At 43.2% G+C, this 14,815-nt stretch overlaps 1 pseudogene; it reads right to left on the bottom strand.

Annotated features, from left to right (window-relative positions):
• Window positions 1-221: 221 nt before the first annotated feature.
• Window positions 222-6,242, bottom strand: LOC136499622 (uncharacterized; annotated as a pseudogene).
• Between the last annotated feature and the right edge of the window lie 8,573 nt (window positions 6,243-14,815).

Raw genomic sequence — 14,815 nt, 5'->3', positions numbered from 1 at the left:
ACTTCGTGGAAGCGCAACTGCTTTTCAACTGATCAGGGGGGCTAATAATGTTGATTCCTAGATCTGATGCCTGCCTTTGGGCACTCATTGCTATTTGCACTTGCTTTCTGATTTCGTCATGCATTCTAGCTTGCATGTCTTTTTCACGCTCCTATGCTTGAAGCAATGCCTCCCATGACTCACGAACCAATTCCTCCAATCTACTGATCCACGCTGCATCCTCATCCTTCCTTCTCTACCGTCTTCTGTAGGTATCTCTGTCATCAGGGAAACCATGCTCCCAAGAAATGTTCTGTCCTAAACCTCTCGTTCGGCCACGGTGTTCAGTGGTTCCGAGGGCATACGTCAGTTCATCCTTCTCTCTATTGGACCTGAACGCACCAATAGCTTTAGCTTGTAGAGCATAAGATAATCTTTGTGTTGCTCTTTCGAGTTTTGTGCCATGAACCAGCTTCTCGGTCTCTAGGTCCAGTCTTCCCCCATGAACGAAAAACCAATTCTTCGCGCGTTTGGGCCAATTGAGTGATTCTAGTGTGATACCCTTGGCAAGAATGTCCGCTTCCATTTTCACCCACTTGGGAATGGTAGTCACGTAGCCACCTGATCCCATGCCATAGTGGTATACCTTCTATCGGGCATTTTCTTTGTTCCTTCTCACCCGTTCCTCACCCTCTTCTGATGTCTTGTACTGTACAAAATCATTCCAGTAGGGCCTCAACTTCGCGAGTGGGCCGCTGTATTGAAATTGGGTGTTAGGTTCTTCTTGACGTATTTCATGTATAGGGATTTCTTCCAAGTCTGGAATTGTGTGGCCATCTTCTTCATAGCCCACTTTTGAACTAGTTCCTTCAATTTATCATCGTTGATAGCATCATAATCATCCGCTTGCAACGTGAAATGTTGAAGGATATCATCCCAAATTAAATTCTTATCAAGATCAAAGACAAAACTAACATGAGGCTCATTGATCTTTTGCTTCCATTCACAGGCACTGATCGGAAGTCTGTCCCTTACAAGGCACCTATAGTGTTGCACGAATTTCCTTGCATGTGGACCAAGTGGTTCGCCTGTCTTGATATTGAATTCCGATATTATGTAGCGCCCCTCCAATGGCTTTTTTGGGCCTCGAATTTTTTTGCTTTTCGCCGTTGTGGTCGTCAATCTAGAGGGTTGCGTATAAAAAAAGAATAAATAAATATCATGTGTACACATAATAGATGATAGATGTTCAAATATATATATAAATATATATACCTCGCCAGTATTTTCTTGCACAATATTTTCTTGGTTATCTTCAAGAGCCAGGTATTGACTCCCGTCATCTACATCCTGCTAGTCACCATCGGCAAATTGAGTGCCGGTGTCGATAATATCCATCATTTCTTCATCCATGTTGTCTCTCGGGGCAGCCATCTAACTTTTACTCCACTAGATATATCTATAAAAAAATAAAAACTATATCTATAAAATGGACTCCTGCAGGACGTGCCACCTCGAGGATAGTAACATTTGTAGTTGACATTTGTAGGTCTGAAGTTATCAAATATTCATCAAATTCTAGCTCAAAAACATGTTTAAATAAGTAACCATCCGTACTAGTTGACCTTGCTTACGTGATCATCTTAGCGAGCATTTCTCCACCGGATGGCACCGTACTTGGCCACGGAAGAGCTCTATTTCTATGAGGAAGGGAACACGGTCTTCCACGACTGTTGCCGCTCTCCCTCGTAGAATCAAAGCTCCTCCTTGACGTCCGTTACCGCTCGGCAGAGAACATGCTACCCGAGATGAACACGGTCTACAAGTTCAACTAGTTCATCAATCCATGTTTCTGCACGGCCTAAAATCTTAGGACATCAATCCATCTTTAGTATGGATTATTTGAACCCACCTCTTACTAATAGGTGGTTGGATAATTGGCTTATGTATGAGCTATTAGGACCTATTAGTATCTCTTCACCAACTTCTCTGCTCTAGTAGAAGACCTCCAACCAGAGCCCCCAAATCCTTTTAATAGACACTGACAATTGAGGTCCACCTATCATCCCTACCAACTTATCTATGCAGGAGAGCATCGCGGCCGCTTGCGGGAAAGAAATAGCGTCACGGGGAAGAGGTCTTCATAGCCCGTAGCGTTGCGGGAAGAGTGTGTCGTGGCCGTGGAGAAGCAGGGCATCGCGGCTGCTTGCAAGGTAGAAGTAGCGCCGTGGGGAAGCGCTCATCGCGGCCACGGGGAAGAAATAGCGCCGTAGGGAAAAGGGTGTCCTGGCCGCGTGGGGAAGGAGCGTGTCGCGGCCATCGCGCTCGCCGGCCAGCCCCTTGCTCTGTTGTGTCAGATCAGAGGAGGAGATCCGGACGCACGATGAGAGAGGGCCATGGCAAGATCCACGTCGGGGCAGGCCACTGGATCTAGGGCGAAGGAGGTGGCGTTGCGATAGGAGGTGTTCGGTGGCCTCTTCCTCACTGGATCTGGGTGAGGCTCGGTGGAAACATCAGGGATTGAAGGGCGTGGAGAGGGAAGAGAGCGGGCGTGGGATCCAGAACAACGGCAAACTACTGGATGGGGGATAGGGTGGATGCCTGTAGGATTGAGGGACGAGGGGGCTGGTTCGCGGTGAAACATGCACTAACAATTTTGTGCTCGCTATGCTACTGACATACTCTAAGTTTGATGGCTCTTGATTGTTATCTTCTACACTCGACCTATTTGAATACCAAGAGCACACCAAACCGGGCATATTGCAAATTGGAACTTTCGTTCGATGGGCCCGAGCGCCAAGTCTCAAAAATCGCTGCTCTGCGTCATGCACGGCAAGACACGAGGGCACGGTGCGCGCTTGCGGCAAGGTGAAGGCATGAACCAAACACGCCCGAAGTCCTCCAGAGCTGTACTCCATGGCCGCCTCGTTCCCCTACTCCCTCGCCGTTGGTCTGAGCACACACATACACAAATAAAATCTACAAATAAGCACACACTCATACACACACCGTTGCTGACGAGGACAATGAGGGTGGAGGACGACGAGGATGGCCGGAGGTGATCTCTCGACGATGAGGATGCGACGGGGATGACGACGAGCACTCTGACAAAGGGGACGACGACAAGTGCTCCAGTGAAGGGGACGACGAGCGCAAGACAAGGTGTGTGAGCGTGTGGAACCGAGGAGAGGCGCGAGCCGGGCCACTGGCGGAGATGGCGAGAGATGGCGCATGGAGGCGGCTGGAGGCTATGGGGAGCGGCGACGGTGCGATGGCTCTCAGGCGAAGAATGAAGACGATGGATGGAAGAAGAAGACAAGGCAATATATATTAGGCCGATCTTTAGTCCTGGGTGAAGCCATGGCCCGGGCTAAAGGACCTTTAGTCCCGGGTGATGGTAAGAACCGGGACTAAAGCTCTAACCTTTTAGTCCCGGGTGCATCCATGACCCGGGACTAAAGGTATTTTTTTGGCGGGCCGTGAAAACGTAGGCCACCTTTAGTCCCGGGTGGTTGATCGACCCATGAGTAAAGGTGGGCTGCAGTTGTCTTCCTGCCGGTTCTAGAAGTTTTTTCTTTTTTATATATTTCTTTTATATAAATATGCAGACAGTTATTAATTGCCTAATAAATAAAATATCATCCAAAAAATTATAATAAAAATTCCTAGACTTGGTTTTGCATTATTATACACAACAAAAATTTGTAACCTATACTCTTTTGTTTTACTGTATAAATATTTAACATAGTGTAAATAATAATTACAATTTGCACCATGCAAAAATATACTACTTGATTAAAATCATTAAAACTATTACTTTTTGATAGGAAATAAGTTTTCACATCTTATTAACGTTGATTATTTGGTTTTTTCATCACACATTCTCCACAAGAAATCCACCGTCAAGTAGAAAATTCATTTAAACCATAGAAAATACGAAAATACGACAAAAAAATATGAAGTCACAATTATTACATAATAGGTCTAATACATCACTATATATATCAAGCGGGCACAGTAGTGAACTTCTTCTTAACGTATATCCCTTGGTTATGATCGAGCCATAACCATAGAGTGTCCTTATCATTTAGCTGGATGCTTGGGTCTTTGTTCACTATGAAGGGTGGAATTCGGTCATCATTTTCATAATCTTCTGATATGTCTGACTTGTCTTCAATTCTGACGATATTTCTTTTCCCTAAAAGAACTATGTGGCGCTTTGGCTCAATGATTGGGTCGTTGTTGTTTTTTCCTCTCTTCGGTTTTGTAGACATGTTCTTGACATAGAACACCTGATTCACATCCTTGGCAAGGACGAACGGTTCATCTTTGTACCCAATATTGTTGAGGTCCATAGTTGTCATTCCATACTGGTTGCCGACTGCTACCCCGCCTCTAGCCGCATTTACCCATTGGCACTTGAATAAAGGTACCTTAAAAGTAGGTGCATAGTTTAGTTCCCATATCTCCTCTATGCGGCCATAATATGTTTGCTTATTTCCATTAGGGTCGGTGGTATCTATGCAGACACCACTATTTTGGTTGGTGCTCCTTTTATCTTGGGCTACTATGTAAAATGTATTTCCATTTATCTCGTACCCTTTGTATGTGAGGATATGCCACGATGGCTGCCTAGCCAACAAATACAGTTGCTCATCAATACTCTCATCACCCTGACATTTTTTTCGCAACTAGTCACTGAAAGTTTCCATGTGCTGATGCGTAATCCAAGCTTCAGCCTTCCCTGAAAACTCGGATCTGAGCAACTCTTTATGTGTCTCGATATACGGATCCACCAAGGAGGAGTTTTGTAGAACTGTGTAGTGTGCTTTATTAAAATAATTGTCCTGTGTACCAATATATGTTTTCTTCCCTAGTGTCCCCTTTCCACTTAGTCTCCCCTCATGTCACGATTCAGGAACACCAATCGGGTCAAGGTCGGGAATAAAGTCAACACAAAACTCAATGACCTCCTCTGTTCCATAGCCCTTGGCGATGCTTCCTTCTGGCCAAGCACGGTTGTGAACATATTTCTGTAGGACTCCCATGAACCTCTCAAAGGGGAACATGTTGTGCAGGAACACAGGATCGAGAATGCTAATCTCCTTGACCAGGTGAACTAGGAGGTGTGTCATGATATTAAAGAAGGAAGGAGGGAACACCAACTCAAAGCTGACAAGACATTGAACCACATCATTCTATAGTTTAGCTAGATCCATTGGATCGATTGCCTTTTGAGAAATTGCATTGAGGAATGAACATAGCTTCACGGTGGCTAGACGTACATTTGGAGGTAGAATTCCTCTTAATGCAACTGGAAGCAATTGCGTCATGAGCACGTGGCAGTCATGGGACTTTAAGTTTAGAAATTTCTTCTCTAGCACATTGATTATACCCTTTATATTCAAGGAGAATCCAGATGGTACCTTGATACTTGCTAGGCATTCAAACATGCTTTCCTTCTCTTCTTTGCTAAGAGTGTAGCTGGCAGGACTTAAGTAATGGCGTCCATCATCTATCTTCTCTGGATGTAGGTTGTCTCGTTCTTTCAAACACCACAGGTCCTATCATGCTTCAAGTGTGTCCTTAGGCTTCCCATACACACCCATGAAGCCTAGCAGGTTCACACAAAGATTCTTCATCAGGTGCATCACGTCGATCGCGCTACGGACCTCTAGGACTTGCCAATAGGGTAGCTCCCAAAATATGGACTTCTTCTTCCACATGGGTGTGTGACCGTCGGTGTCATTCAGAACAGGTTTGCTGCCATATGCCTTTTCAAATACTACTTTGACATCCTTGACCATATTGAGTACATCCTCACCAGTTCGGTTGCCTGGCTTGGTCTGGTGGTCTGCGTTATCTTTAAAATGCTTGCCTTTCTTTCTTAGGGGGTGATTCGTAGGAAGAAATCGACGATGGCCAAGGTACACGACCTTTCAACATTTTTTCAAGAATATACCTTTAATGTCATCGAAACAGTGCATGCATGCATTATATCCCTTGTTTGATTGTCCTGAAAGATTACTTAGAGTAGGCCAATCATTGATTGTTATGAACAACAATGCTCGTAGGTCAAAGTGCTCCTGTTTGTGCTCATCCCACACATGTACACCTAGTCTATTCCACAAAAGTAGAAGTTCTTCAACTAGTGGCCTCAGGTACACATCAATGTCGTTGTTAGGTTGCCTTGGGCCTTGGATGAGCACTGGCATCATAATAAACTTATGCTTCATGCATAAGCAGGGAGGAAGGTTGTAGATACATAGAGTAACAGGCCAAGTGCTATGACTACTGCTTTGCTCCCCGAAAGGATTCATACCATCCGTACTTAAAGCAAACCTTATGTTTCTTGTGTCATTTGCAAACTCCGGGAATTCTCTATCGATTGCTCTCCACTGGGACCCATCAGCAGGGTGTCTCAACATATTGTCTACCTTACGGTCTTCTTTGTGCCATCGCAACAAATTTGTATAGTCTTTGTTTCTGAACAGACGTTTCAAGCGTGGTATTATAGGAGCATACCACATAATCTTGGCAGGGATTTTCTTCGTGGGACGTTCACCCTCAACATCACCAGGGTCATCTCGCCTGATCTTATACCACGATGCATGACATACCGTGCATGCATCTAACTTCTCATACTCCTCACCACGGTAGAGGATGCAGTCATTAGGACATGCATGTATCTTCTAGATTTCTAATCCCAAAGGGCAGACTACCTGTTTTGCTTCGTACGTAGTGACGGGCAATTCGTTATCCTTCGGAAGCATCTTCTTTTGGATTTTCAGTAACTCTCCAAATCCCTTGTCAGATACACCATTCTTTGCCTTCCATTGCAGTAATTCTAGTGTGGTACCCAACTTTTTCTGTCCTGCATCACAAGTTGGGTATAGAAATTTCTTGTGATCCTCTAGCATGTGCTCGAACTTGATCTTCTCCTTTTCACTTTTGCATTCTCTTTGTGCGTCACAAATGGCCTGACCAAGATCATCAGCGGGCTCATCTTCTGCCACTACCTCTTCTTCAGCTTCCCACATTGCAGTATCATTGAAGGCACCATATTCAGCAATAATGTCATCATCGTCCCATTGTTCTTCTTCACCTTCTTCTATTACAACCCCGGTTTCTCCGTGCTTCGTCCAACAAATATAGTTTGGCATGAAACCCGACTTCAACAAGTGTGAATGAAGACTCCTTGAGCTAGCATATTCCTTCAAATTCTTACATATGGCACATGGGCAGCACATGAAACCATCGCGTTTGTTTGCCTCGGCCACATGTAAGAAAGAATGCACGCCCTCAATGAACTCTTGGGAGCGGCGATCAGCATTGTACATCCAATGCTGGCTCATCTGCATTACATAACATACATACCATATTAAAACCTAGAATATAATTAGTTAATTATACAACATGCATGTCACCACACAAGGTATTAATTTATGAAAGTCTCACTACAATGTAGACAATCCCAACTACCAGTAAAAAACTAAAGCTAAAATGCACTTCAGCAGCATAAGGATTTTGCGACCAATCCTAACTAAAACAGACAGATCATGCGTTTGTTCAACATCTATAAGCTTCTTCCGCAGGATCACTGCCTCATCAGCCACCGTAGCCGCCTGTGCAAGAGAGTTTTGCATGTGTTCAACATACTCTTCCTCCCAGTACCAGCCTGAACATTCAGAGCCATCCCACTGAAATTAAAACAAAAAATTAGAACTTTAATCACAATCATCATGAAAATAAGTATAAATTAACCATAATCATCAAATGCGACAAAATAACTCACATTACAATCCGGACACTTGTAGAAGATACGGCCCTTGTTGGGACACTCCTTCCTCACCCGATACTCCATCACAATCTTCTCCTCACACTTGCCGCATGCAATGAGAGGGAGGTCCGGCCTCAGTCGCTTTTGAACCCGATGAGAGGCCGAGGACTCGGAAGCAGTTGCCATCTACTCTCTATACTCATTTTTAATATAATATAAATTTCTCATTTTATAAACAAATAAAATTAAAAAACTCTAAAATTCTCTATATCTCTAAACCATGAAGTTTGCTATGCATGCTAGAAATGAAAGCTGAATACTAGTTTTGAATAACTACTTTAACCTTCTTTCATCCAAATATGCAAACTTTAAAGTGATTTTGAGCTTAAATGGCTTACAAATAAAAAAATTCCATCATAAAAAACCACATATATCTAGTCCACAAAATGAGATATGCTACTGATGAAACATGAGAGTATAAAGTTGGTAACCTTTATAACCATAGAATCGATGGAGGAATCGAAGAAAATCTTATGATTACCGGCAATGAGGAAGAAGAGAGGCCAACGATGAAGCAAGAAAACACTGAGCTCGAAGTGGCTCGGGCTCGGGGAGGAAGAAGGGCTATATAGGAGGGGAACTATAGTCCCGATTAGAGATAGAAACTGGGACTAAAGATCCCTTTCTAGTCCCGGATGGAGCCTTCAGCCGGTAGACTTTTACTCCCGGTTAGAGGGATGAACCGGGAGTAAAAGTTAACCTTTAGTCCCGGTTGGTAGCTCCAACCAGGACTAAAGGTCCCCTGCAGCAAAAGCCTGCCGCAATAGCCGTTGAGCAGGGACCTTTAGTCCCGGTTGGAGCTACAAACCGGGACTAAAGGTCTGTCTACTCCTGGGCGCGAAAAATACCAGGACTAAAGCCAAATTTCGAGGTGGGATTAAAGGTCTTTTCTCTACTAGTGGACCCACATCAACCTGCTGTGCCTAGCAAACATATCTGTCGTGTCGTTCCACGTACGGTGCCCAACGCACCTCTAGGAATCCAAGGAACCGATACCAACACCAAAAGCTCGTGGCCATTTCTTCAAACCCCAAAAAAATACTCCTAGCTAGCTCTTGATCCGCGGTGCAAATTAAAAATGAATGTAATTGTGGGTTTAGCCATTTATTAGGAATTAGGATAAACCAAACTTTCTTAACTTGGTATTAAATTCCATTGTCTGTATAATGGTACAAGTGGCCTCCATGTCAGATAATGAAGGTTAGCTTTGAGGATCCCTGCCGGCTGCTCACTACTACAGAATAGGACTTCACTGACGGCCTCATCACTGCCGGAATTAGGAGAACCGGCAATGTTGATCCTTCATTGCCGGTTCTTGGCTTTGAAAACCAGAAATTGATTTGGGATGTGACAGAACCTACAGTGATGGCAACTATAACTGTCGGTTTGTGTCTCTAATCGGCAGTGGCTAGACGGCCACATATCACAGCCAGTTCAAGCCAAGAGTCGATAGTGATTGAGCTCTATCACTGTCGGTCCTAGCTAAGAACCGACGGTGATAAGCCTACAGCACAAAAAGGCTACAGTCGTCCTCTCCTTCCTCCTCTCGTCCATCCCGAGAACAGAGGCGCACGTTTGGGCCCTTCACTCCATTGTTGCGGCTGCTCTTCACTATGAAGCTAGCGCTTGGATTTTGAAGAATGGCTTGATCTTTTTGCTTTAAAGTTAGTAACAAACATCCACTCATTTGATTTTGTTGCTTAATTAGCTTCGTTTTGATGGCTACATTACTTCATTCTCATTTTAGTTCTTTCTCCATTATAGAGAGCGCTTTTTTAATTGAACATTTGTGCAAGGCTCAAATTGTGGTGAATCCATCATCCAAAAGGTTGGTGTCTATGAATACATTTAAATTTCTAGCTAATTATTTCATGGTGGTAAAGATCATCATTGTTAGTATGTGATGCTATAATTAGTTCTTATAAGTAGAGTAGATTCTTTTATAATTTGTTGAGAAAATTAATCTATGTGTCACATAACAACACATTGTTTGGAGCTACATTGTTGTTTATGATCATGTCTCCAATTTTAGACTTTTTTTAAAAATTAGTGTCTCCATTTTTATGTGGCATGGAGTAGAATAATTGTTCTTTATTATTGTGCAATAATTTTTATGGGGCTACGTTTTTCAATTTATAAAGGCATTGTTTGGAGCTACATTGTTGCTCATTATCATGTCTCCAATTTTAGTCATTTTTAAAATAAGTGTCTCTATTTTTATGTGGCATGGAGTAGAATAGTTGTTCTTCATTATTGTGCAATAATTTTTTTTACTACTATTTTCAATTTACAAAGCCAGGACTATCAATTTCAATTTTCTAATAATTAGTGTACAATAATATTTTCTAAAAATAGTACTTTCGAGCTACAATTGTTGTTCATGAAGCTTGGTTTCTTATTAATTCTTTATAATTACTGTCTCAATATTTTTTTGTGCAGAGATGGATCAAGAGTGGATGCATTTGTCCCGAACGGACAAGCGGTACATGCATGGCGTCAGTCAATTTATCACCGATGCCAAATCCTATGCTGGGAATGGGAAACCTGTCTTCTGTCCATGCAAAAATTGCAAGAATCAAAGGAACTTTTATCAAATTGAGTCTATACGATCGTACTTGATTAATAGGGGTTCATACCAAACTATACGATATGGACTATGCATGGCGAGGTTTGTGTGAATATTCCGTAGGAAAACGATGATGATGTGGCTAACGTAGCCATCCACGATGCTGACGAGGAACCCGGTGTCAACACGGAACCTATGGCCACTGTTAATAATGTGTTTAGGAATACGCTAGATGACAACATCGAGGATAACGATATCATTTTTCAGCTACTACATAATGTAGATACCAGATGTCTTAGTGAAAGATAGTTGAGAAAGCTAGAGAAAATGAGAGAAGATGGCAAAACACCATTGTATAAGAATTCTCCAGTGAGCAAACTGGAAGCCGACATCAAGCTGTTAGAGTTCAAATCGATAAATGGATTGAGCGATAAAGGCTTCGATCAGTTGTTAGGTATAATAAGGAAAATGCTCCCAGAAAGAAAAAATGAGTTGCCAGAAAAGACATATTTGGCCAAGCAAATAATCTGCCCCATTGGCCTCGAGGTTGAAAAATACACGCGTGTTCCAATAATTGCATATTATACTATAGAGAAAAATACAAAGACTTGGACAAGTGCCCCAAGTGTGAAGCTCCATGGTACAAGGAAGGGCCATCAGATGAGGGTACCAAGACCAGAGGAGGTCCCGTAAAGGTCGTTTGGTATTTCCCTATAGCTCCCCGGGTGCATAGGATGTTTGCATGTGCAAAGTCAGCCAAGCTGTTGCGCTAGCATGGCGAAGAGGGTATGATGAGGCACCCCGCCGATGGACATGACTGGAGGACTATCAATACTATATTCTATAAGGACATCGGTTGAGAGGTAAGGCACCTTTGGTTTGCTTTGAGCATACATGGGTTGAATCCTTTCAACCAGGTTAGAAGCAATCATAGCACCTGGCCAGTGACGCTCTGTATATACAACCTTCCACCTTGGGTCTATATAAAGCGGTCGTACATCCATATGCCACTACTGATCCAAGAGCCAAGACAACCTAGAAATGGCATCGATGTGTTTCTAGAACCAGTGATCAATGAACTTGTGGAGATGTTTGAAAAGGGTGGCCGGATGTTTAGGACGAGTACAAAAAGGAACATGTCACGATCAAGGGAGTACTTATCGCTACAGTCACCAACCTACCAGGTCGAGGTTCGTTGTCCGGAGAGAAGACAAAAGGCTATAGTGGATGTGTCGAGTGCTTGGACGACACCGATACGGTAAATCTGCCAAATAACTCAAAGATAGTTTATATGGGACACCGTAGATTCCTACCTAAGGATCACCCTTACCATAGGAACAGAAAATATTTCAATAGTATTATTGAGAAATGCTTAGCTCCAAAATATCGAGACGGGCATATTGAACTTCCGGTTGCGTCATGGACATTGAAGAAGAAAGAAAAGCGTGCGCTTATTTCTTTCTTCACTGAACTCAAAGTCCTGATAGGCTACTGTGCGAACCCGAAGAGGCTAGTGAACATGAGAGAACTCAAGTTCAACTATGTCCCTATGAAGGCCCATGACTGTCATGTTATTATGACTCAGCTGCTCCCTGTTGCCCTGCGTGGTATCCTCCCCCAAAGGTCCGCGCTCTAATCATAAAGCTATACTCGTTCTTCAATGCGATCTCAAAAAAGGTCATTGATGTGTCCACGCTAGAGCAGCTGCAGCGGGACATAGCTGAAACTCTCGTTAGGCTTGAGATGCATTTTCCGCCGACTTACTTTGATACCTCATTGTATCTGCTCATTCATCTTGTTGACCAAATTAGAGCCCTTGGCCCAATGTACCTGCATCAGATGTTCCCTTTCGAAAGATTGATGAAAGTTTTCAGGAGGTATGTTAGGAACAGATTCAGGCCAGAAGGGGGCATGGTTGAAGGATGGTCAACGGAGGAGACCATTAAGTTTTGCACATATTATCTGGACATCAAAAGGGTCGGAGCTCCAGAATCTAGTCACGAGGAAAGACTACATGGCAAAGGAACGGTCGGGGAGAAATCTGTTACAGTAGACGACCCTGTTTCTTTTAGACAGGCACAGTTCGCTGTTCTCCAGCAAGCCGAGGGTGTTATGTCATACATTGACGAGCATAGGCAATCGCTGCAAACTCTGTATCTGAGCAGGTCACAGACTTGGCTGGATAAAAAACATAAGGAGTAATTTATCAACTGGTTGCGATGCCGCTTGCTTGAAATAAAGTTGGGTAATCAACTGGATGCCTTAGACAAGGGACCTTCGAGTACATATCTTAAGTACCAAGGGTATGAGATCAATGAATTCACATTTTACACAAAAAAAAACAAGATGGAAAGAGCACATACCAAAATTATGGTGTTCGTTTTGATGCTTACGATGAAAATGGCAACGTGCAAGCAACATACTATGGTTTCATAGAGGAGATATGGGAGCTAGCCTACGGTCCGTTGAAGGTAGCTCTTTTTCGCTGTCAGTGGGTCCGGCTCGAGGAAATCAACACTGACAGCGAAGGGTTTACTACCGTTGATCTCACTACCTTGGGTATGTGATTGTAGCAACCATTTTGTCTTCATTTGTGTCAATCTTGCTAAAAATTTGATCGAGGTGTGGGACACGAAGAAAAAACCATTTCATCATTTGGATGCACTGGTGGCAGTGCTGAATTAGTAAGCGATCCTAATAACATATTATTTTCTAATCACACATACCGCTTTCTATTGTTTCTCCTTTTAATGTTGTACAGTATCCGAGGAAGACATATCGGTGGGACGCATGTCACATTCAATGTTGTCGAAATGGAGGGGAAGTACCTAAAACAGCCGGTGGGAAACAATGAATACGGGTTTTATGTAATGTGGGCAATGCTTCGCTACATCGGCGGAAAATCAGAAGAAGTAGATAAGTTGGTGTGTATAATCCCCATTTCAGTTATGTCTGTTAATAACTCAATAAAATGAGTTTCTGATTCCTCTTTGGATATCATCTTTTTTAAACGATAGCACAATAAATATAACCACGAAAGGTTGTTAGACATGGAGATAGTCGCACTGCAATCGGAGCTAGCAAAATTCATCTTAGCCGAGGTATTGAAAAATGGAGTATTTTCTATTGCACAATCCGTGAAGTATGGCCCAGAGCGGCTCGCTAGATTATTGTAAGAAGTCCGAGAAGCATGCTTCATCTTATCGAATATTTTTTTTATTTTGAGGGATCGAGATCTTGATAAGAATATTTGAACTGTAACCGTAACATTTGTAATGTTTAATATTGATGGACCTGTCATCTACGTAGCGTATATAAAGCGAAACTCGATTTCACAAAAAAATATAAATTAAAATAAATTATAAAACAATAAAATGTGAATGGGCCATCACTGCCGGTTAGCCACAGACCGGCAGCGTTGGCTTAGACATCACTTCCGGGTCTTGTCCCAAACCGGCAGTGCTGGTTACGACAACAATACCGGCTAAATACACAAACCGATAGTGATGTTTGAGGTTACACTACCGGGTGGTCTCATGAACCGGCAGTATTGGTGGAACTGAACTCTGTTGGGTTGTGTAAAGGACCGACAGTGAAGTTGCAGAACACTGCCAGTTTGTAGGAACCGACAGTGATAGCTAACCCTCATCACTACCGGTTTAGTTATGCCGGTTTAAAATTCGACAGTGATGGAGTGTTTTAAACCGACAACACTGTTCTGATCTGGGTAGTGGCTGGTCGGACGACAAGCTAGGCTCGCGCCGCCAGACATACATTATTGTGGGGAAATTCAAATCATTACTAGCGCAAGCCAGAGGTCACCGGAGGTCTTCGGTAGTCACTACATAATTGCAGTTTGATTCGAGCGGATGATACATAGTCGGTCCATTTGAGAGGGTTTGAGCGAGTGTGCTTAAATTGCACAAGAGTTGAGACTCTATTCCAACTGCTCTACCCACCAAAAGTGCTTAAGGAAGATTAGACAATTAGTGTTAGTACTTCGTGAAGTGTTTAGGCTAGTAGAGGCCGCTTTGTTAGCATTTGATCTAATTAAGTTTAGACCTAGCATTTAGTGAAGTTTACATATCTCTTGCTACCCGGTACTCGCGCACACATTGTTATACCCAAGGGGCTTATAATGTTGCGAGATCATGCCAACTATATTTATGGTATGGCTACTGTCGGTGTAGCGGAGGGAACGAGGCTCGCGGCAATTCGGCTGCATGCTCGATGCTGGAGATGATGAGAAACGGTCCGGGAGAGGCCACAGAGAGACCCACTTGCATGTGGGGGAAGTTCCGTGGGCTATCCATAAAGTTACCCGACTAGAAGCTTGGTCTTGCAATGTCATTGTTGCGGGGGGACTCCAACGAGGATTAGAAAAAAAAATGTGAGCTTCTTGATGCCTCCGGAAATACTGCCATCGAGAG

Source organism: Miscanthus floridulus, chromosome 13 (genome assembly GCF_019320115.1).
Source record: "Miscanthus floridulus cultivar M001 chromosome 13, ASM1932011v1, whole genome shotgun sequence".
NCBI lineage: Eukaryota > Viridiplantae > Streptophyta > Magnoliopsida > Poales > Poaceae > Miscanthus > Miscanthus floridulus.
Note: the sequence above shows the minus strand (reverse complement) of the source record. Positions and strands in the feature narration are given on the sequence as shown.